This window comes from Channa argus, unplaced genomic scaffold, assembly GCF_033026475.1.
Source record: "Channa argus isolate prfri unplaced genomic scaffold, Channa argus male v1.0 Contig037, whole genome shotgun sequence".
In the NCBI taxonomy this organism is placed as follows: domain Eukaryota; kingdom Metazoa; phylum Chordata; class Actinopteri; order Anabantiformes; family Channidae; genus Channa; species Channa argus.
In genome coordinates this window covers 364,749-389,000 of record NW_027125256.1, presented here as the reverse complement: position 1 = coordinate 389,000, position 24,252 = coordinate 364,749, and the positions used below count along the sequence as shown (strand labels likewise).

The 24,252-nt window shown below is 40.5% G+C and overlaps 5 non-coding genes across 5 annotated transcripts; all 5 read right to left on the bottom strand.

Moving 5' to 3' along the window:
* Window positions 1-5,800: 5,800 nt before the first annotated feature.
* Window positions 5,801-5,873, bottom strand: trnar-ccu (transfer RNA arginine (anticodon CCU)). The gene has a single exon. It is a non-coding gene; the product is annotated as a tRNA-Arg (tRNA).
* A 1,131-nt stretch (window positions 5,874-7,004) lies between these two features.
* On the bottom strand, window positions 7,005-7,077 carry trnar-ccu (transfer RNA arginine (anticodon CCU)). Its single transcript has one exon. It is a non-coding gene; the product is annotated as a tRNA-Arg (tRNA).
* Window positions 7,078-9,402: 2,325 nt separating this feature from the next.
* trnar-ccu (transfer RNA arginine (anticodon CCU)) lies at window positions 9,403-9,475 on the bottom strand. Its single transcript has one exon. It is a non-coding gene; the product is annotated as a tRNA-Arg (tRNA).
* A 4,369-nt stretch (window positions 9,476-13,844) lies between these two features.
* trnar-ccu (transfer RNA arginine (anticodon CCU)) lies at window positions 13,845-13,917 on the bottom strand. Its single transcript has one exon. It is a non-coding gene; the product is annotated as a tRNA-Arg (tRNA).
* Window positions 13,918-16,257: 2,340 nt separating this feature from the next.
* On the bottom strand, window positions 16,258-16,330 carry trnar-ccu (transfer RNA arginine (anticodon CCU)). The gene has a single exon. It is a non-coding gene; the product is annotated as a tRNA-Arg (tRNA).
* Window positions 16,331-24,252: the final 7,922 nt, after the last annotated feature.

Sequence of the window (24,252 nt, the reverse complement as noted above, 5' to 3'; positions counted from 1 at the left end):
AATGGCCCCAAATGCAGTAGATATAGTGAGTAGAAGGGAAATTTTTAAAAGTGCAAAGAAAAAGATGTGAAACACGTAGAAACTAGAATGCCATGCTGATATGAAACTGGCATTGTACCCCAGATTGGACTCGAACCCTTTGGGTAACACAATAATGACAATAAAAGCAGTTAGTATAGTAAGATGGAGGAAAGCATTTGAAAGAGCAGAGAAAAGAATGTGAAATATACAAAAATTGCATTCCCAAGCTGATATGCATCTGGAATATTACAGTAGGTGAATATGTACTTTCTGTATCTGGTTCACGTTACTAAAAGGTTGTAAAGGTCCTAAGTCAGCTTACAAAACACAGTTAGCAGAGGATAGTTTCGAACCATCGACCTTTGGGTTATGGGCCCAGCACGCTTCCGCTGAGCCACTCTGCTGTCAACCACCCCAGATGGGACTCGAACCCTTTGGGTAACACAATAATGACAATAAAAGCAGTTAGTATAGTAAGATGGAGGAAAGCATTTGAAAGAGCAGAGAAAAGAATGTGAAATATACAAAAATTGCATTCCCAAGCTCATATGCATCTGGAATTGTACAGTAGGTGAATATGTACTTTCTGTATCTGGTTCACTTTACTAAAAGGTTGTAAAGGCCCTAAGTCAGCTTACAAAACACAGTTAGCAGAGGATGGTTTCGATCCATCGACCTCTGGGTTATGGGCCCAGCACGCTTCCGCTGCGCCACTCTGCTTTGAACCACACCAGATTGGACTCGAACCCTTTGGGTAATACAACTGCTCATACTGAACCAAAACCCAAAACTTTTAAATGTGGATTATTAAACATCAGATCTCTCTCTTCTAAATCTTTGTTAGTAAATGACTTGATAAATGATCATCAAATTGGTTTATTTTGTCTCACTGAAACGTGGTTGCAGCAGGAAGAATATGTCAGTTTAAATGAGTCAACCCCCCAAAGTCATATTAATTATCATGTTCCTAGATGCACAGGCCGAGGTGGAGGAGTAGCAGCAATATTTCACTCTAGCTTATCAATAATTCCTAGACCTAAACATAGTTATACCTCATTTGAGAGTCTTACTCTTAGCCTTTCACACCCAAACTGGAAAACTCAAAAACCACTATTATTTGTTATCGTGTACCGTCCTCCAGTCCCTTATTCAGAGTTTTTGATTGAATTTTCTGATTTTCTATCTGATTTAGTGCTTAGTACAGATAAAGTCATTATAGTGGGTGACTTTAACATTCATGTAGATGCTGACAGTAACTGTCTGAGCACTGCGTTTAATTCATTATTAGATTCAATTGGTTTTTCCCAAAATGTAAATAAACCCACTCATTGTTTTAGTCACACGTTAGACCTTGTCCTTACATATGGCATTGAAACTGATAATTTAATAGTATTTCCTCATAATTCTCTTCTGTCTGACCATTTTCTAATAACATTTGAATTTACAATAACGGACTATACAGCAGTTAGGAAAAAATTCCACTACAGCAGATGTTTATCTGAAAATGCTGTGAATACATTTAAAGAAATTATTTCTTCATCTTTTTCACCACCATGTGTCAATACTATGGTGAGTAGCCATCTTACTCCTGTGCAAATTGATTATTTAGTTGACGATTGTGCCGCCTCACTGCGTAGGATACTAGATACAGTTGCCCCTTTGAAATAGAAGGCAGTGAATCAGAGGAGCCGACCTCCATGGTACAATTCACAAATGCACAGCTTAAAGCAGGCAACACGAAAGCTAGAGAGGAAGTGGCGTTCCACTAATTTAGAAGAATCCCGGTTAGCCTGGAAAAACAGTTTAAAAACATACAAAAAAGCTCTCCGTGATGCCAGAACAGCATATTATTCCGCATTAATAGAGGAAAACAAGAACAACCCCCGGTTTCTGTTCAGCACTGTAGCCAGGCTGACTAAGAGCCATAGTTCTGTTGAGCCTAGTATTCCCTTAACTTTGAGCAGCAATGACTTTGTGACTTTCTTTACTAGTAAAATTGTAGCCATTAGGGAAAAGATTCACCAGATCCTCCCTACAAATATTACGGCTAGATCTTCATGTACAACAGCTATAGAATGCTCAATAAGGCCCCAATCCATCTTAGACTGCTTTTCACCCATAGATCTCACTGAGCTAAGTTCAACTACCGCCTCCTCAAAACTAACAACATGTCTTTTAGACCCTGTTCCAACCAAATTGCTTAAAGATGTTCTACCTTTAATAGACACTTTCATATTAGATTTGATTAACCTATCTTTAGAAACTGGCTATGTACCAAAGGCCTATAAAGTTGCTGTAATCAAACCATTACTTAAAAAACCTTGTCTTGATCCAGGGGATTTAGCCAACTATAGACCAATATCAAATCTCCCGTTTATTTCTAAAATCCTTGAAAAAGTAGTTGCAAAACAATTATGTGATCACCTTTACAGGAATAATTTGTATGAAGACTTTCAGTCAGGATTTAGAGCTCATCACAGTACAGAAACAGCACTGGTAAAAGTCTCCAATGATCTTCTCCTGGCTTCAGATAATGGACTTGTGTCTGTACTCGTCTTACTAGACCTTAGTGCCGCATTTGACACCATTGACCACAACATTTTATTACAGAGACTAGAACATGGATTTGGGATTAAAGGAACCACATTACATTGGTTTAAATCTTATCTGTCAGACAGATTCCAACTTGTTCATGTTAATGATGACTCTTCTTTATGCACCAAAGTCAGCTATGGAGTTCCACAGGGCTCTGTGTTAGGACCAATACTTTTTAATCTCTACATGTCACCTTTAGGCAAAATCATTAGGAAACATTCCATAAACTTCCACTGATATGCAGATGATACCCAGCTCTATTTATCTGTGAAACCAGAAGATACTAACCAATTAGTCAAATTTGAAGCATGTCTAAAAGACATAAAGAACTGGATGTCCTACAATTTCCTACTTCTAAATTCAGACAAAACTGAAATCATCCTCTTTGGGCCTAAAAACATGAGAAATATGCTGTCTAACAATATAGTTACTCTAGATGACATAACTTTGGCCTCTAGTACTACGGTGAGGAACCTAGGAGTTATCTTTGACCAAGATTTGGCGTTTACGTCACATAAAAGACAAATGTCTAGAACAGACTTCTTCCACCTACGGAACATTGCTAAAATTAGAAGCATCCTGTCTCAAAGTGATGCCGAAAAACTTGTCCATGCATTTGTTACTTCTAGGTTGGACTACTGTAATTCCCTACTTCTGGGGTGTCCTAATAACTCTCTAAAAAGCCTTCAATTAATCCAAAATGCTGCAGCAAGAGTGCTGACTGGATTAGGAAAGAGAGATCATATTTCACCTTCACTAGCTTCTCTTCATTGGCTTCCCATAAAATCTAGAATAGAGTTCAAAACCCTCCTCCTTACATACAAAGCTCTTAATGGTCAAGCTCCATCATATTTAATAGATCTCATAGTCCTGTATCGCCCAATTAGACCACTTCGATCCCAAAATACTGGCCTACTTGTGGTTCCCAGAGTTTGCAAAAGTAGAATGGGAGGCAGAGCCTTTAGCTATCAAGCTCCTCTCCTGTGGAACCAGCTTCCAATCCAAATTCGGGGAGCAGACACCCTCTCTACTTTTAAGACTAGGCTTAAAACTTTCCTTTTTGATGAAGCTTATAGTTAAAAATCCTCACTCAACGCCAGTGCCTTATCCATTAGGCCACTGGGGCATCTCAAACACCTTTACTCATCAGTTCTTCCACCAAACAGTTGCTTCCTAGACAGAGCATAATGTGAGACATGCCATGTTGGCTTTGGGTAACACAATAATGGCCCCAAATGCAGTAGATATAGTGAGTAGAAGGGAAATTTTTAAAAGTGCAAAGAAAAAGATGTGAAACACGTAGAAACTAGATTGCCATGCTGATATGAAACTGGCATTGTACCCCAGATTGGACTCGAACCCTTTGGGTAGCACAATAATGACAATAAAAGCAGTTAGTATAGTAAGATGGAGGAAAGCATTTGAAAGAGCAGAGAAAAGAATGTGAAATATACAATAATTGCATTCCCAAGCGGATATGCATCTGGAATTGTACAGTAGGTGAATATGTACTTTCTGTATCTGGTTCACTTTACTAAGAGGTTGTAAAGGCCCTAAGTCAGCTTACAAAACACAGTTAGCAGAGGATGGTTTCGATCCATCGACCTCTGGGTTTTGGGCCCAGCACGCTTCCGCTGCGCCACTCTGCTTTCAACCACACCAGATTGGAGTCGAACCCTTTGGGTAACACAATAATGACAATAAAAGCAGTTAGTATAGTAAGATGGAGGAAAGCATTTGAAAGAGCAGAGAAAAGAATGTGAAATATACAAAAATTGCATTCCCAAGCTGATATGCATCTGGAATTGTACAGTAGGCGAATATGTATTTTCTGTATCTGGTTCACTTTACTAAAAGGTTGTAAAGGCCCTAAGTCAGCTTACAAAGCACAGTTAGCAGAGGATGGTTTCGATCCATCGACCTCTGGGTTATGGGCCCAGCACGCTTCCGCTGCGCCACTCTGCTTTCAACCACGCCAGATTGGACTCGAACCCTTTGGGTAACACAATAATGACAATAAAAGCAGTTAGTATAGTAAGATGGAGGAAAGCATTTGAAAGAGCAGAGAAAAGAATGTGAAATATACAAAAATTGCATTCCCAAGCTGATATGCATCTGGAATATTACAGTAGGTGAATATGTACTTTCTGTATCTGGATCACTTTACTTAAAGGTTGTAAAGGCCCTAAGTCAGCTTACAAAACACAGTTAGCAAAGGATGGTTTCAATCTATTGACCTCTGGGTTATGGGCCCAGCACGCTTCTGCTGCGCCACTCTGCTGTCAACCACCCCAGATGGGACTCGAACCCACAATCCCTGGCTTAGGAGGCCAGTGCATTATCCATTAGGCCACTGGGGCATCACAAACACCTTTACTCCTCAGTTCTTCCAACTAACAGTTGCTTCCTATATAGAGCATAATGTGAGACATGCCATGTTGGCTTTGGGTAACACAGTAATGGCCCCAAATGCAGTAGATATAGTGAGTAGAAGGGAAAAGATGTGAAATACGTAGAAACTAGATTGCCATGCTGAGATGAAACTGGCATTGTACACCAGATTAGACTCGAACCCTTTGGGTAACACAATAATGACAATAAAAGCAGTTAGTATAGTAAGATGGACGAAAGCATTTGAAAGAGCAGAGAAAGGAATTTGAAATATACAAAAATTGCATTCCCAAGCTGATATGCATCTGGAATTGTACAGTAGATGAATATGTACTGTCTGTATCTGGTTCATTTTACTAAGACATTGTAAAGGCTCTAAATCACTTTACAAAACACAGTTAGCAGAGGATGGATTCGATCCATCGACCTCTGGGTTATGGGCCCAGCACACTTCTGCTGCGCCACTCTGCTTTCAACCAAACCAGATTGGACTCGAACCCTTTGGGTAACACAATAATGACAATAAAAGCAGTTAGTATAGTAAGATTGAGGAAAGCATTTGAAAGAGCAGAGAAAAGAATGTGAAATATACAAAAATTGCATTCCCAAGCTGATATGCATCTGGAATTGTACAGTAGGTGAATATGTACATTCTGTATCTGGTTCACTTTACTAAAAAGTTGCAAAGGCCCTAAGTCAGCTTACAAAACACAGTTAGCAGAGGATGGTTTCGATCCATCGACCTCTGGGTTATGGGCCCAGCACGCTTCCGCTGCGCCACTCTGCTGTCAACCACCCCAGATGGGACTTGAACCCACAATCCCTGGCTTAGGAGGCCAGTGCCTTATCCATTAGGCCACTGGGGCCTCTCAAACACCTTTACTCATCAGTTCTTCCACCAAACAGTTGCTTCCTAGACAGAGCATAATGTGAGACATGCCATGTTGGCTTTGGGTAACACAATAATGGCCCCAAATGCAGTAGATATAGTGAGTAGAAGGGAAATTTTTAAAAGTGCAAAGAAAAAGATGTGAAACACGTAGAAACTAGATTGCCATGCTGATATGAAACTGGCATTGTACCCCAGATTGGACTCGAACCCTTTGGGTAACACAATAATGACAATAAAAGCAGTTAGTATAGTAAGATGGAGGAAAGCATTTGAAAGAGCAGAGAAAAGAATGTGAAATATACAATAATTGCATTCCCAAGCTGATATGCATCTGGAATTGTATAGTAGGTGAATATGTACTTTCTGTATCTGGTTCACTTTACTAAGAGGTTGTAAAGGCCCTAAGTCAGCTTACAAAACGCAGTTAGCAGAGGATGGTTTCGATCCATCGACCTCTGGGTTATGGGCCCAGCACGCTTCCGCTGCGCCACTCTGCTGTCAACCACCCCAGATGGGACTTGAACCGACAATCCCTGGCTTAGGAGGCCAGTGCCTTATCCGTTAGGCCACTGGGGCCTCTCAAACACCTTTACTCATCAGTTCTTCCACCAAACAGTTGCTTCCTAGACAGAGCATAATGTGAGACATGCCATGTTGGCTTTGGGTAACACAATAATGGCCCCAAATGCAGTAGATATAGTGAGTAGAAGGGAAATTTTTAAAAGTGCAAAGAAAAAGATGTGAAACACGTAGAAACTAGATTGCCATGCTGATATGAAACTGGCATTGTACCCCAGATTGGACTCGAACCCTTTGGGTAGCACAATAATGACAATAAAAGCAGTTAGTATAGTAAGATGGAGGAAAGCATTTGAAAGAGCAGAGAAAAGAATGTGAAATATACAATAATTGCATTCCCAAGCTGATATGCATCTGGAATTGTATAGTAGGTGAATATGTACTTTCTGTATCTGGTTCACTTTACTAAGAGGTTGTAAAGGCCCTAAGTCAGCTTACAAAACACAGTTAGCAGAGGATGGTTCCGATCCATCGACCTCTGGGTTATGGGCCCAGCACGCTTCCGCTGCGCCACTCTGCTGTCAACCACCCCAGATGGGACTTGAACCCACAATCCCTGGCTTAGGAGGCCAGTGCCTTATCCATTAGGCCACTGGGGCATCTCAATCACCTTTACTCATCAGTTCTTCCACCAAACAGTTGCTTCCTATACAGAGCATAATGTGAGACATGCCATGTTGGCTTTGGGTAACACAATAATGGCCCCATATGCAGTAGATATAGTGAGTTCAATTCAATTCAACTTTATTTATATAGTGCCAATTCACAACAAAGTCATCTCAGGGCACTTTACAGAATAAAGTCAAGATTATAAAGATATATAAAGAGAACCCAACAATTCCCCCTGGAGCAAGCCATAGGCAACAGTGGAGAGGAAAAACTCCCTTTAACGGAAGAAACCTCCAGCAGAACCAGGCTCAGGGTGGACGGCCATTTGCCTCGACCGGTTGGGGTGAGTGGAAAGGGGAGAGGGAAAAGAACAGAGCAACAAAAAGCAACAACAAAACATTGGGCAGATTGGTAGGACCAGTAGCTTCACGCTGGAAGACACACAGCTTCAAAGCCGGGGGACACCTGCAGAAAGGGACAGAGAGAAGGGGACAGAGGATGACAAAGACAACTACGGGAGAGAACACACAGAGTTAATGACATACAGTGGTGACAATTGCGGGATGAGAGGAGAGGAGAGATGGTCAAGAGGAGGAAAGGAGCTCAGTGCATTGGGGGGTGGGTCCCCCAGCAGTCTAAGCCTATGGCAGCATAACTATAAATAACTATATGCTTTATTAAAAAGGAAGGTTTTAAGCCTAGACTTAAAAGTAGAGAGGCTGTCTGCTTCCCGAATCTGAACTGGGAGCTGGTTTCACAAGAGAGGAGCTTGATAGCTAAAGGCTCTACCTCCCATTCTACTTTTGGAAATTCTGGGAACCACAAGTAGGCCTGCATTCTGAGAGCAAAGTGGTCTACTGGGATGATATGGTGCTATGAGGTCTTCTAAATATGATGGAGCCTGACCATTCAGAGCTTTATATGTAAGAAGCAGGGTTTCAAATTCTATTCTACATTTAATTGGAAGCCAATGGAGAGAAGCTAGTGAAGGTGAAATATGATCTCTCTTGCTAGTTCCAGTCAGCACTCTTGCTGCAGCATTTTGGATTAATTGCAGGCTCTTTAGGGAGTTACTGGGGCATCCTGAAAGTAGGGAATTACAGTAGTCAAACCTAGAGGTAACAAATGCATGGACCAGTTTTTCGGCATCACTTTGAGACAGGATGCTCCTAATTTTGGCAATGTTCCGTAGGTGGAAGAAGGCTGTTCTAGAGATTTGTTTTATATGTGAGTTAAAGGACAGATCCTGATCAAACATAACTCCAAGGTTCCTTGCAGTAGTACTGGAGGCCAGGCTTATGCCATCTAGTGTAACAATATGGTTGGACATCATATCTCTGAGATTTTTGGGCCCAAATACTATGAATTCAGTTTTGTCTGAGTTTAAAAGTAAAAAATTGTGGGACATCCAGGCCTTTATGTCTTGTAGGCATGCTTGAAGCTTTATTAACTGATTATTTTCATCTGGTTCCATATATAAATATAGCTGGGTATCATCAGCATAACAGTGGAAGGGATATTTTTAAAAGTGCAAAGAAAAAGATGTGAAACACGTAGAAACTAGATTGCCATGCTGATATGAAACTGGCATTGTACCCCAGATTGGACTCGAACCCTTTGGGTAACACAATAATGACAATAAAAGCAGTTAGTATAGTAAGATGGAGGAAAGCGTTTGAAAGAGCAGAGAAAAGACTGTGAAATATACAAAAATTGCATTCCCAAGCTCATATGCATCTGGAATTGTATAGTAGATGAATATGTACTGTCTGTATCTGGTTCATTTTACTAAGACATTGTAAAGGCCCTAAATCACCTTACAAAACACAGTTAGCAGAGGATGGTTTCGATTCATCGACCTCTGGGTTATGGGCCCAGCACGCTTCCGCTGCGCCACTCTGCTTTCAACCACTCTGCTTTCAACCACTCTGCTTTCAACCACTCTGCTTTCAACCACTCTGCTTTCAACCACTCTGCTTTCAACCACTCTGCTTTCAACCACGCCAGATGGGACTCGAACCCTTTGGGTAACACAAAAATGACAATAAAAGCAGTTAGTATAGTAAGATGGAGGAAAGCATTTGAAAGAGCAGAGAAAAGAATGTGAAATATACAAAAATTGTATTCCCAAGCTGATATGCATCTGGATTTGTATAGTAGGTGAATATGTACTTTCTGTATCTGGTTCACTTTACTAAAAGGTTGTAAAGGTCCTAAGTCAGCTTACAAAACACAGTTAGCAGAGGATGGTTTCGAGCCATTGACCTTTGGGTTATGGGCCCAGCACACTTCCACTGCACCACTCTGCTGTCAACCACCCCAGATGGGATTTGAACCCACAATCATTGGCTTAGGAGGCCAGTGCCTTATCCATTAGGCCACTGGGGCATCTCAAACACCTTTACTCATCAGTTCTTCCACCAAACAGTTGCTTCCTATACAGAGCATAATGTGAGACATGCCATGTTGGCTTTGGGTAACACAATAATGGCCCCAAATGCAGTAGATATAGTGAGTAGAAGGGAAATTTTTAAAAGTGCAAAGAAAAAGATGTGAAACACATAGAAACTAGTTTCCAATGCTGATATGAAACTGGCATTGTACCCCAGATTGGACTCGAACCCTTTGGGTAACACAATAATGACAATAAAAGCAGTTAGTATAGTAAGATGGAGTAAACCATTTAAAAGAGCAGAGAAAGGAATTTGAAATATACAAAAATTGCATTCCCAAGCTGATATGCATCTGGAATTGTACAGTAGGTGAATATGTACTTTCTGTATCTGGTTCACTTTACTAAAAGGTTGTAAAGGCCCTAAGTCAGCTTACAAAACACAGTTAGCAGAGGATTGTTTCGAACCATCGACCTTTGGGTTATGGGCCCAGCACGCTTCCGCTGAGCCACTCTGCTGTCAACCACCCCAGATGGGACTCGAACCCTTTGGGTAACACAATAATGACAATAAAAGCAGTTAGTATAGTAAGATGGAGGAAAGCATTTGAAAGAGCAGAGAAAAGAATGTGAAATATACAAAAATTGCATTCCCAAGCTCATATGCATCTGGAATTGTACAGTAGGTGAATATGTACTTTCTGTATCTGGTTCACTTTACTAAAAGGTTGTAAAGGCCCTAAGTCAGCTTACAAAACACAGTTAGCAGAGGATGGTTTCGATCCATCGACCTCTGGGTTATGGGCCCAGCACGCTTCCGCTGCGCCACTCTGCTTTGAACCACACCAGATTGGACTCGAACCCTTTGGGTAATACAACTGCTCATACTGAACCAAAACCCAAAACTTTTAAATGTGGATTATTAAACATCAGATCTCTCTCTTCTAAATCTTTGTTAGTAAATGACTTGATAAATGATCATCAAATTGGTTTATTTTGTCTCACTGAAACGTGGTTGCAGCAGGAAGAATATGTCAGTTTAAATGAGTCAACCCCCCAAAGTCATATTAATTATCATGTTCCTAGATGCACAGGCCGAGGTGGAGGAGTAGCAGCAATATTTCACTCTAGCTTATCAATAATTCCTAGACCTAAACATAGTTATACCTCATTTGAGAGTCTTACTCTTAGCCTTTCACACCCAAACTGGAAAACTCAAAAACCACTATTATTTGTTATCGTGTACCGTCCTCCAGTCCCTTATTCAGAGTTTTTGATTGAATTTTCTGATTTTCTATCTGATTTAGTGCTTAGTACAGATAAAGTCATTATAGTGGGTGACTTTAACATTCATGTAGATGCTGACAGTAACTGTCTGAGCACTGCGTTTAATTCATTATTAGATTCAATTGGTTTTTCCCAAAATGTAAATAAACCCACTCATTGTTTTAGTCACACGTTAGACCTTGTCCTTACATATGGCATTGAAACTGATAATTTAATAGTATTTCCTCATAATTCTCTTCTGTCTGACCATTTTCTAATAACATTTGAATTTACAATAACGGACTATACAGCAGTTAGGAAAAAATTCCACTACAGCAGATGTTTATCTGAAAATGCTGTGAATACATTTAAAGAAATTATTTCTTCATCTTTTTCACCACCATGTGTCAATACTATGGTGAGTAGCCATCTTACTCCTGTGCAAATTGATTATTTAGTTGACGATTCTGCCGCCTCACTGCGTAGGATACTAGATACAGTTGCCCCTTTGAAATAGAAGGCAGTGAATCAGAGGAGCCGACCTCCATGGTACAATTCACAAATGCACAGCTTAAAGCAGGCAACACGAAAGTTAGAGAGGAAGTGGCGTTCCACTAATTTAGAAGAATCCCGGTTAGCCTGGAAAAACAGTTTAAAAACATACAAAAAAGCTCTCCGTGATGCCAGAACAGCATATTATTCCGCATTAATAGAGGAAAACAAGAACAACCCCCGGTTTCTGTTCAGCACTGTAGCCAGGCTGACTAAGAGCCATAGTTCTGTTGAGCCTAGTATTCCCTTAACTTTGAGCAGCAATGACTTTATGACTTTCTTTACTAGTAAAATTGTAGCCATTAGGGAAAAGATTCACCAGATCCTCCCTACAAATATTACGGCTAGATCTTCATGTACAACAGCTATAGAATCCTCAATAAGGCCCCAATCCATCTTAGACTGCTTTTCACCCATAGATCTCACTGAGCTAAGTTCAACTACCGCCTCCTCAAAACTAACAACATGTCTTTTAGACCCTGTTCCAACCAAATTGCTTAAAGATGTTCTACCTTTAATAGACACTTTCATATTAGATTTGATTAACCTATCTTTAGAAACTGGCTATGTACCAAAGGCCTATAAAGTTGCTGTAATCAAACCATTACTTAAAAAACCTTGTCTTGATCCAGGGGATTTAGCCAACTATAGACCAATATCAAATCTCCCGTTTATTTCTAAAATCCTTGAAAAAGTAGTTGCAAAACAATTATGTGATCACCTTTACAGGAATAATTTGTATGAAGACTTTCAGTCAGGATTTAGAGCTCATCACAGTACAGAAACAGCACTGGTAAAAGTCTCCAATGATCTTCTCCTGGCTTCAGATAATGGACTTGTGTCTGTACTCGTCTTACTAGACCTTAGTGCCGCATTTGACACCATTGACCACAACATTTTATTACAGAGACTAGAACATGGATTTGGGATTAAAGGAACCACATTACATTGGTTTAAATCTTATCTGTCAGACAGATTCCAACTTGTTCATGTTAATGATGACTCTTCTTTATGCACCAAAGTCAGCTATGGAGTTCCACAGGGCTCTGTGTTAGGACCAATACTTTCTAATCTCTACATGTCACCTTTAGGCAAAATCATTAGGAAACATTCCATAAACTTCCACTGATATGCAGATGATACCCAGCTCTATTTATCTGTGAAACCAGAAGATACTAACCAATTAGTCAAATTTGAAGCATGTCTAAAAGACATAAAGAACTGGATGTCCTACAATTTCCTACTTCTAAATTCAGACAAAACTGAAATCATCCTCTTTGGGCCTAAAAACATGAGAAATATGCTGTCTAACAATATAGTTACTCTAGATGACATAACTTTGGCCTCTAGTACTACGGTGAGGAACCTTGGAGTTATCTTTGACCAAGATTTGGCGTTTACGTCACATAAAAGACAAATGTCTAGAACAGCCTTCTTCCACCTACGGAACATTGCTAAAATTAGAAGCATCCTGTCTCAAAGTGATGCCGAAAAACTGGTCCATGCATTTGTTACTTCTAGGTTGGACTACTGTAATTCCCTACTTCTGGGGTGTCCTAATAACTCTCTAAAAAGCCTTCAATTAATCCAAAATGCTGCAGCAAGAGTGCTGACTGGATTAGGAAAGAGAGATCATATTTCACCTTCACTAGCTTCTCTTCATTGGCTTCCCATAAAATCTAGAATAGAGTTCAAAACCCTCCTCCTTACATACAAAGCTCTTAATGGTCAAGCTCCATCATATTTAAAAGATCTCATAGTCCTGTATCGCCCAATTAGACCACTTCGATCCCAAAATACTGGCCTACTTGTGGTTCCCAGAGTTTGCAAAAGTAGAATGGGAGGCAGAGCCTTTAGCTATCAAGCTCCTCTCCTGTGGAACCAGCTTCCAATCCAAATTCGGGGAGCAGACACCCTCTCTACTTTTAAGACTAGGCTTAAAACTTTCCTTTTTGATAAAGCTTATAGTTAAAAATCCTCACTCAACGCCAGTGCCTTATCCATTAGGCCACTGGGGCATCTCAAACACCTTTACTCATCAGTTCTTCCACCAAACAGTTGCTTCCTAGACAGAGCATAATGTGAGACATGCCATGTTGGCTTTGGGTAACACAATAATGGCCCCAAATGCAGTAGATATAGTGAGTAGAAGGGAAATTTTTAAAAGTGCAAAGAAAAAGATGTGAAACACGTAGAAACTAGATTGCCATGCTGATATGAAACTGGCATTGTACCCCAGATTGGACTCGAACCCTTTGGGTAGCACAATAATGACAATAAAAGCAGTTAGTATAGTAAGATGGAGGAAAGCATTTGAAAGAGCAGAGAAAAGAATGTGAAATATACAATAATTGCATTCCCAAGCGGATATGCATCTGGAATTGTATAGTAGGTGAATATGTACTTTCTGTATCTGGTTCACTTTACTAAGAGGTTGTAAAGGCCCTAAGTCAGCTTACAAAACACAGTTAGCAGAGGATGGTTCCGATCCATCGACCTCTGGGTTATGGGCCCAGCACGCTTCCGCTGCGCCACTCTGCTGTCAACCACCCCAGATGGGACTTGAACCCACAATCCCTGGCTTAGGAGGCCAGTGCCTTATCCATTAGGCCACTCGGGCATCTCAATCACCTTTACTCATCAGTTCTTCCACCAAACAGTTGCTTCCTATACAGAGCATAATGTGAGACATGCCATGTTGGCTTTGGGTAACACAATAATGGCCCCATATGCAGTAGATATAGTGAGTTCAATTCAATTCAACTTTATTTATATAGTGCCAATTCACAACAAAGTCATCTCAGGGCACTTTACAGAGTAAAGTCAAGATTATAAAGATATATAAAGAGAACCCAACAATTCCCCCTGGAGCAAGCCATAGGCAACAGTGGAGAGGAAAAACTCCCTTTAACGGAAGAAACCTCCAGCAGAACCAGGCTCAGGGTGGACGGCCATTTGCCTCGACCGGTTGGGGTGAGTGGAAAGGGGAGAGGGAAAAGAACAGAGCAACAAAAAGCAACAACAAAACATTGGGCAGATTGGTAGGACCAGTAGCTTCACGCTGGAAGACACACAGCTTCAAAGCCGGGGGACACCTGCAGAAAGGGACAGAGAGAAGGGGACAGAGGATGACAAAGACAACTACGGGAGAGAACACACAGAGTTAATGACATACAGTGGTGACAATTGCGGGATGAGAGGAGAGGAGAGATGGTCAAGAGGAGGAAAGGAGCTCAGTGCATTGGGGGGTGGGTCCCCCAGCAGTCTAAGCCTATGGCAGCATAACTATAAATAACTATATGCTTTATTAAAAAGGAAGGTTTTAAGCCTAGACTTAAAAGTAGAGAGGCTGTCTGCTTCCCGAATCTGAACTGGGAGCTGGTTTCACAAGAGAGGAGTTTGATAGCTAAAGGCTCTACCTCCCATTCTACTTTTGGAAATTCTGGGAACCACAAGTAGGCCTGCATTCTGAGAGCAAAGTGGTCTACTGGGATGATATGGTGCTATGAGGTCTTCTAAATATGATGGAGCCTGACCATTCAGAGCTTTATATGTAAGAAGCAGGGTTTCAAATTCTATTCTACATTTAATTGGAAGCCAATGGAGAGAAGCTAGTGAAGGTGAAATATGATCTCTCTTGCTAGTTCCAGTCAGCACTCTTGCTGCAGCATTTTGGATTAATTGCAGGCTCTTTAGGGAGTTACTGGGGCATCCTGAAAGTAGGGAATTACAGTAGTCAAACCTAGAGGTAACAAATGCATGGACCAGTTTTTCGGCATCACTTTGAGACAGGATGCTCCTAATTTTGGCAATGTTCCGTAGGTGGAAGAAGGCTGTTCTAGAGATTTGTTTTATATGTGAGTTAAAGGACAGATCCTGATCAAACATAACTCCAAGGTTCCTTGCAGTAGTACTGGAGGCCAGGCTTATGCCATCTAGTGTAACAATATGGTTGGACATCATATCTCTGAGATTTTTGGGCCCAAATACTATGAATTCAGTTTTGTCTGAGTTTAAAAGTAAAAAATTGTGGGACATCCAGGCCTTTATGTCTTGTAGGCATGCTTGAAGCTTTATTAACTGATTATTTTCATCTGGTTCCATATATAAATATAGCTGGGTATCATCAGCATAACAGTGGAAGGGATATTTTTAAAAGTGCAAAGAAAAAGATGTGAAACACGTAGAAACTAGATTGCCATGCTGATATGAAACTGGCATTGTACCCCAGATTGGACTCGAACCCTTTGGGTAACACAATAATGACAATAAAAGCAGTTAGTATAGTAAGATGGAGGAAAGCGTTTGAAAGAGCAGAGAAAAGACTGTGAAATATACAAAAATTGCATTCCCAAGCTCATATGCATCTGGAATTGTATAGTAGATGAATATGTACTGTCTGTATCTGGTTCATTTTACTAAGACATTGTAAAGGCCCTAAATCACCTTACAAAACACAGTTAGCAGAGGATGGTTTCGATTCATCGACCTCTGGGTTATGGGCCCAGCACGCTTCCGCTGCGCCACTCTGCTTTCAACCACTCTGCTTTCAACCACTCTGCTTTCAACCACTCTGCTTTCAACCACTCTGCTTTCAACCACTCTGCTTTCAACCACTCTGCTTTCAACCACTCTGCTTTCAACCACGCCAGATGGGACTCGAACCCTTTGGGTAACACAATAATGACAATAAAAGCAGTTAGTATAGTAAGATGGAGGAAAGCATTTGAAAGAGCAGAGAAAAGAATGTGAAATATACAAAAATTGCATTCCCAAGCTGATATGCATCTGGATTTGTATAGTAGGTGAATATGTACTTTCTGTATCTGGTTCACTTTACTAAGAGGTTGTAAAGGCCCTAAGTCAGCTTACAAAACACAGTTAGCAGAGGATGGTTCCGATCCATCGACCTCTGGGTTATGGGCCCAGCACGCTTCCGCTGCGCCACTCTGCTGTCAACCACCCCAGATGGGACTTGAACCCACAATCCCTGGCTTAGGAGGCCAGTGCCTTATCTATTAGGCCACTGGGGCATCTCAATCACCTTTACTCATCAGTTCTTCCACCAAACAGTTGCTTCCTATACAGAGCATAATGTGAGACATGCCATGTTGGCTTTGGGTAACACAATAATGGCCCCATATGCAGTAGATATAGTGAGTTCAATTCAATTCAACTTTATTTATATAGTGCCAATTCACAACAAAGTCATCTCAGGGCACTTTACAGAATAAAGTCAAGATTATAAAGATATATAAAGAGAACCCAACAATTCCCCCTGGAGCAAGCCATAGGCAACAGTGGAGAGGAAAAACTCCCTTTAACGGAAGAAACCTCCAGCAGAACCAGGCTCAGGGTGGACGGCCATTTGCCTCGACCGGTTGGGGTGAGTGGAAAGGGGAGAGGGAAAAGAACAGAGCAACAAAAAGCAACAACAAAACATTGGGCAGATTGGTAGGACCAGTAGCTTCACGCTGGAAGACACACAGCTTCAAAGCCGGGGGACACCTGCAGAAAGGGACAGAGAGAAGGGGACAGAGGATGACAAAGACAACTACGGGAGAGAACACACAGAGTTAATGACATACAGTGGTGACAATTGCGGGATGAGAGGAGAGGAGAGATGGTCAAGAGGAGGAAAGGAGCTCAGTGCATTGGGGGGTGGGTCCCCCAGCAGTCTAAGCCTATGGCAGCATAACTATAAATAACTATATGCTTTATTAAAAAGGAAGGTTTTAAGCCTAGACTTAAAAGTAGAGAGGCTGTCTGCTTCCCGAATCTGAACTGGGAGCTGGTTTCACAAGAGAGGAGCTTGATAGCTAAAGGCTCTACCTCCCATTCTACTTTTGGAAATTCTGGGAACCACAAGTAGGCCTGCATTCTGAGAGCAAAGTGGTCTACTGGGATGATATGGTGCTATGAGGTCTTCTAAATATGATGGAGCCTGACCATTCAGAGCTTTATATGTAAGAAGCAGGGTTTCAAATTCTATTCTACATTTAATTGGAAGCCAATGGAGAGAAGCTAGTGAAGGTGAAATATGATCTCTCTTGCTAGTTCCAGTCAGCACTCTTGCTGCAGCATTTTGGATTAATTGCAGGCTCTTTAGGGAGTTACTGGGGCATCCTGAAAGTAGGGAATTACAGTAGTCAAACCTAGAGGTAACAAATGCATGGACCAGTTTTTCGGCATCACTTTGAGACAGGATGCTCCTAATTTTGGCAATGTTCCGTAGGTGGAAGAAGGCTGTTCTAGAGATTTGTTTTATATGTGAGTTAAAGGACAGATCCTGATCAAACATAACTCCAAGGTTCCTTGCAGTAGTACTGGAGGCCAGGCTTATGCCATCTAGTGTAACAATATGGTTGGACATCATATCTCTGAGATTTTTGGGCCCAAATACTATGAATTCAGTTTTGTCTGAGTTTAAAAGTAAAAAATTGTGGGACATCCAGGCCTTTATGTCTTGTAGGCATGCTTGAAGCTTTATTAACTGATTATTTTCATCTGGTTCCATATATAAATATAGCTGGGTATCATCAGCATAACAGTGGAAGGGATATTTTTAAAAGTGCAAAGAAAAAGATGTGAAACACGTAGAAACTAGATTGCCATGCTGATATGAAACTGGCATTGTACCCCAGATTGGACTCGAACCCTTTGGGTAACACAATAATGACAATAAAAGCAGTTAGTATAGTAAGATGGAGGAAAGCGTTTGAAAGAGCAGAGAAAAGACTGTGAAATATACAAAAATTGCATTCCCAAGCTCATATGCATCTGGAATTGTATAGTAGATGAATATGTACTGTCTGTATCTGGTTCATTTTACTAAGACATTGTAAAGGCCCTAAATCACCTTACAAAACACAGTTAGCAGAGGATGGTTTCGATTCATCGACCTCTGGGTTATGGGCCCAGCACGCTTCCGCTGCGCCACTCTGCTTTCAACCACTCTGCTTTCAACCACTCTGCTTTCAACCACTCTGCTTTCAACCACTCTGCTTTCAACCACTCTGCTTTCAACCACTCTGCTTTCAACCACTCTGCTTTCAACCACTCTGCTTTCAACCACTCTGCTTTCAACCACTCTGCTTTCAACCACGCCAGATGGGACTCGAACCCTTTGGGTAACACAATAATGACAATAAAAGCAGTTAGTATAGTAAGATGGAGGAAACCATTTAAAAGAGCAGAGAAAGGAATTTGAAATATACAAAAATTGCATTCCCAAGCTGATATGCATCTGGAATTGTACAGTAGGTGAATATGTACTTTCTGTATCTGGTTCACTTTACTAAAAGGTTGTAAAGGCCCTAAGTCAGCTTACAAAACACAGTTAGCAGAGGATAGTTTCGAACCATCGACCTTTGGGTTATGGGCCCAGCACGCTTCCGCTGAGCCACTCTGCTGTCAACCACCCCAGATGGGACTTGAACCCTTTGGGTAACACAATAATGACAATAAAAGCAGTTAGTATAGTAAGATGGAGGAAAGCATTTGAAAGAGCAGAGAAAAGAATGTGAAATATACAAAAATTGCATTCCCAAGCTCATATGCATCTGGAATTGTACAGTAGGTGAATATGTACTTTCTGTATCTGGTTCACTTTACTAAAAGGTTGTAAAGGCCCTAAGTCAGCTTACAAAACACAGTTAGCAGAGGATGGTTTCGATCCATCGACTTCTGGGTTATGGGCCCAGCACGCTTCCGCTGCGCCACTCTGCTTTGAACCACACCAGATTGGACTCGAACCCTTTGGGTAATACAACTGCTCATACTGAACCAAAACCCAAAACTTTTAAATGTGGATTATTAAACATCAGATCTCTCTCTTCTAAATCTTTGTTAGTAAATGACTTGATAAATGATCATCAAATTGGTTCATTTTGTCTCACTGAAACGTGGTTGCAGCAGGAAGAATATGTCAGTTTAAATGAGTCAACCCCCCAAAGTCATATTAATTATCATGTTCCTAGATGCACAGGCCGAGGTGGAGGAGTAGCAGCAATATTTCACTCTAGCTTATCAATAATTCCTAGACCTAAACATAGTTATACCTCATTTGAGAGTCTTACTCTTAGCCTTTCACACCCAAACTGGAAAACTCAAAAACCACTATTATTTGTTATCGTGTACTGTCCTCCAGTCCCTTATTCAGAGTTTTTGATTGAATTTTCTGATTTTCTATCTGATTTAGTGCTTAGTACAGATAAAGTCATTATAGTGGGTGACTTTAACATTCATGTAGATGCTGACAGTAACTGTCTGAGCACTGCGTTTAATTCATTATTAGATTCAATTGGTTTTTCCCAAAATGTAAATAAACCCACTCATTGTTTTAGTCACACGTTAGACCTTGTCCTTACATATGGCATTGAAACTGATAATTTAATAGTATTTCCTCATAATTCTCTTCTGTCTGACCATTTTCTAATAACATTTGAATTTACAATAACGGACTATACAGCAGTTAGGAAAAAATTCCACTACAGCAGATGTTTATCTGAAAATGCTGTGAATACATTTAAAGAAATTATTTCTTCATCTTTTTCACCACCATGTGTCAATACTATGGTGAGTAGCCATCTTACTCCTGTGCAAATTGATTATTTAGTTGACGATTCTGCCGCCTCACTGCGTAGGATACTAGATACAGTTGCCCCTTTGAAATAGAAGGCAGTGAATCAGAGGAGCCGACCTCCATGGTACAATTCACAAATGCACAGCTTAAAGCAGGCAACACGAAAGTTAGAGAGGAAGTGGCGTTCCACTAATTTAGAAGAATCCCGGTTAGCCTGGAAAAACAGTTTAAAAACATACAAAAAAGCTCTCCGTGATGCCAGAACAGCATATTATTCCGCATTAATAGAGGAAAACAAGAACAACCCCCGGTTTCTGTTCAGCACTGTAGCCACGCTGACTAAGAGCCATAGTTCTGTTGAGCCTAGTATTCCCTTAACTTTGAGCAGCAATGACTTTATGACTTTCTTTACTAGTAAAATTGTAGCCATTAGGGAAAAGATTCACCAGATCCTCCCTACAAATATTACGGCTAGATCTTCATGTACAACAGCTATAGAATCCTCAATAAGGCCCCAATCCATCTTAGACTGCTTTTCACCCATAGATCTCACTGAGCTAAGTTCAACTACCGCCTCCTCAAAACTAACAACATGTCTTTTAGACCCTGTTCCAACCAAATTGCTTAAAGATGTTCTACCTTTAATAGACACTTTCATATTAGATTTGATTAACCTATCTTTAGAAACTGGCTATGTACCAAAGGCCTATAAAGTTGCTGTAATCAAACCATTACTTAAAAAACCTTGTCTTGATCCAGGGGATTTAGCCAACTATAGACCAATATCAAATCTCCCGTTTATTTCTAAAATCCTTGAAAAAGTAGTTGCAAAACAATTATGTGATCACCTTTACAGGAATAATTTGTATGAAGACTTTCAGTCAGGATTTAGAGCTCATCACAGTACAGAAACAGCACTGGTAAAAGTCTCCAATGATCTTCTCCTGGCTTCAGATAATGGACTTGTGTCTGTACTCGTCTTACTAGACCTTAGTGCCGCATTTGACACCATTGACCACAACATTTTATTACAGAGACTAGAACATGGATTTGGGATTAAAGGAACCACATTACATTGGTTTAAATCTTATCTGTCAGACAGATTCCAACTTGTTCATGTTAATGATGACTCTTCTTTATGCACCAAAGTCAGCTATGGAGTTCCACAGGGCTCTGTGTTAGGACCAATACTTTTTAATCTCTACATGTCACCTTTAGGCAAAATCATTAGGAAACATTCCATAAACTTCCACTGATATGCAGATGATACCCAGCTCTATTTATCTGTGAAACCAGAAGATACTAACCAATTAGTCAAATTTGAAGCATGTCTAAAAGACATAAAGAACTGGATGTCCTACAATTTCCTACTTCTAAATTCAGACAAAACTGAAATCATCCTCTTTGGGCCTAAAAACATGAGAAATATGCTGTCTAACAATATAGTTACTCTAGATGACATAACTTTGGCCTCTAGTACTACGGTGAGGAACCTTGGAGTTATCTTTGACCAAGATTTGGCGTTTACGTCACATAAAAGACAAATGTCTAGAACAGCCTTCTTCCACCTACGGAACATTGCTAAAATTAGAAGCATCCTGTCTCAAAGTGATGCCGAAAAACTGGTCCATGCATTTGTTACTTCTAGGTTGGACTACTGTAATTCCCTACTTCTGGGGTGTCCTAATAACTCTCTAAAAAGCCTTCAATTAATCCAAAATGCTGCAGCAAGAGTGCTGACTGGATTAGGAAAGAGAGATCATATTTCACCTTCACTAGCTTCTCTTCATTGGCTTCCCATAAAATCTAGAATAGAGTTCAAAACCCTCCTCCTTACATACAAAGCTCTTTTTGGTCAAGCTCCATCATATTTAAAAGATCTCATAGTCCTGTATCGCCCAATTAGACCACTTCGATCCCAAAATACTGGCCTACTTGTGGTTCCCAGAGTTTGCAAAAGTAGAATGGGAGGCAGAGCCTTTAGCTATCAAGCTCCTCTCCTGTGGAACCAGCTTCCAATCCAAATTCGGGGAGCAGACACCCTCTCTACTTTTAAGACTAGGCTTAAAACTTTCCTTTTTGATAAAGCTTATAGTTAAAAATCCTCACTCAACGCCAGTGCCTTATCCATTAGGCCACTGGGGCATCTCAAACACCTTTACTCATCAGTTCTTCCACCAAACAGTTGCTTCCTAGACAGAGCATGATGTGAGACATGCCATGTTGGCTTTGGGTAACACAATAATGGCCCCAAATGCAGTAGATATAGTGAGTAGAAGGGAAATTTTTAAAAGTGCAAAGAAAAAGATGTGAAACACATAGAAACTAGTTTCCAATGCTGATATGAAACTGGCATTGTACCCCAGATTGGACTCGAACCCTTTGGGTAACACAATAATGACAATAAAAGCAGTTAGTATAGTAAGATGGAGGAAACCATTTAAAAGAGCAGAGAAAGGAATTTGAAATATACAAAAATTTCATTCCCAAGCTGATATGCATCTGGAATTGTACAGGAGGTGAATATTTACTTTCTGTATCTGGTTCAGTTTACTAAAAGGTTGTAAAGGCCCTAAGTCAGCTTACAAAACACAGTTAGCAGAGGATGGTTTCGATCCATCGACCTCTGGGTTATGGGTCCAGCACGCTTCCGCTGTACCACTCTGCTGTCAACCACCCCAGATAGGACTTGAACCCACAATCCCTGGCTTAGGAGGCCAGTGCCTTATCCAATAGGCCACTGGGGCATCTCAAACACCTTTACTCATCAGTTCTTCCACCAAACAGTTGCTTCCTATACAGAGCATAATGTGAGCCATGCCATGTTGGCTTTGGGTAACACAATAATGGCCCCAAATGCAGTAGATATAGTGAGTAGAAGGGAAATTTTTAAAAGTGCAAAGAAAAAGATGTGAAACACGTAGAAACTAGAATGCCATGCTGATATGAAACTGGCATTGTACCCCAAATTGGACTCGAACCCTTTGGGTAACACAATAATGACAATAAAAGCAGTTAGTATAGTAAGATGGAGGAAAGCATTTGAAAGAGCAGAGAAAAGAATGTGAAATATACAATAATTGCATTCCCAAGCTGATATGCATCTGGAATTGTACAGTAGGTGAATATGTACTTTCTGTATCTGGTTCACTTTACTAAAAGGTTGTAAAGGCCCTAAGTCAGCTTACAAAACACAGTTAGCAGAGGATAGTTTCGAACCATCGACCTTTGGGTTATGGGCCCAGCACGCTTCCGCTGAGCCACTCTGCTGTCAACCACCCCAGATGGGACTCGAACCCTTTGGGTAACACAATAATGACAATAAAAGCAGTTAGTATAGTAAGATGGAGGAAAGCATTTGAAAGAGCAGAGAAAAGAATGTGAAATATACAAAAATTGCATTCCCAAGCTCATATGCATCTGGAATTGTACAGTAGGTGAATATGTACTTTCTGTATCTGGTTCACTTTACTAAAAGGTTGTAAAGGCCCTAAGTCAGCTTACAAAACACAGTTAGCAGAGGATGGTTTCGATCCATCGACCTCTGGGTTATGGGCCCAGCACGCTTCCGCTGCGCCACTCTGCTTTGAACCACACCAGATTGGACTCGAACCCTTTGGGTAATACAACTGCTCATACTGAACCAAAACCCAAAACTTTTAAATGTGGATTATTAAACATCAGATCTCTCTCTTCTAAATCTTTGTTAGTAAATGACTTGATAAATGATCATCAAATTGGTTTATTTTGTCTCACTGAAACGTGGTTGCAGCAGGAAGAATATGTCAGTTTAAATGAGTCAACCCCCCAAAGTCATATTAATTATCATGTTCCTAGATGCACAGGCCGAGGTGGAGGAGTAGCAGCAATATTTCACTCTAGCTTATCAATAATTCCTAGACCTAAACATAGTTATACCTCATTTGAGAGTCTTACTCTTAGCCTTTCACACCCAAACTGGAAAACTCAAAAACCACTATTATTTGTTATCGTGTACCGTCCTCCAGTCCCTTATTCAGAGTTTTTGATTGAATTTTCTGATTTTCTATCTGATTTAGTGCTTAGTACAGATAAAGTCATTATAGTGGGTGACTTTAACATTCATGTAGATGCTGACAGTAACTGTCTGAGCACTGCGTTTAATTCATTATTAGATTCAATTGGTTTTTCCCAAAATGTAAATAAACCCACTCATTGTTTTAGTCACACGTTAGACCTTGTCCTTACATATGGCATTGAAACTGATAATTTAATAGTATTTCCTCATAATTCTCTTCTGTCTGACCATTTTCTAATAACATTTGAATTTACAATAACGGACTATACAGCAGTTAGGAAAAAATTCCACTACAGCAGTTGTTTATCTGAAAA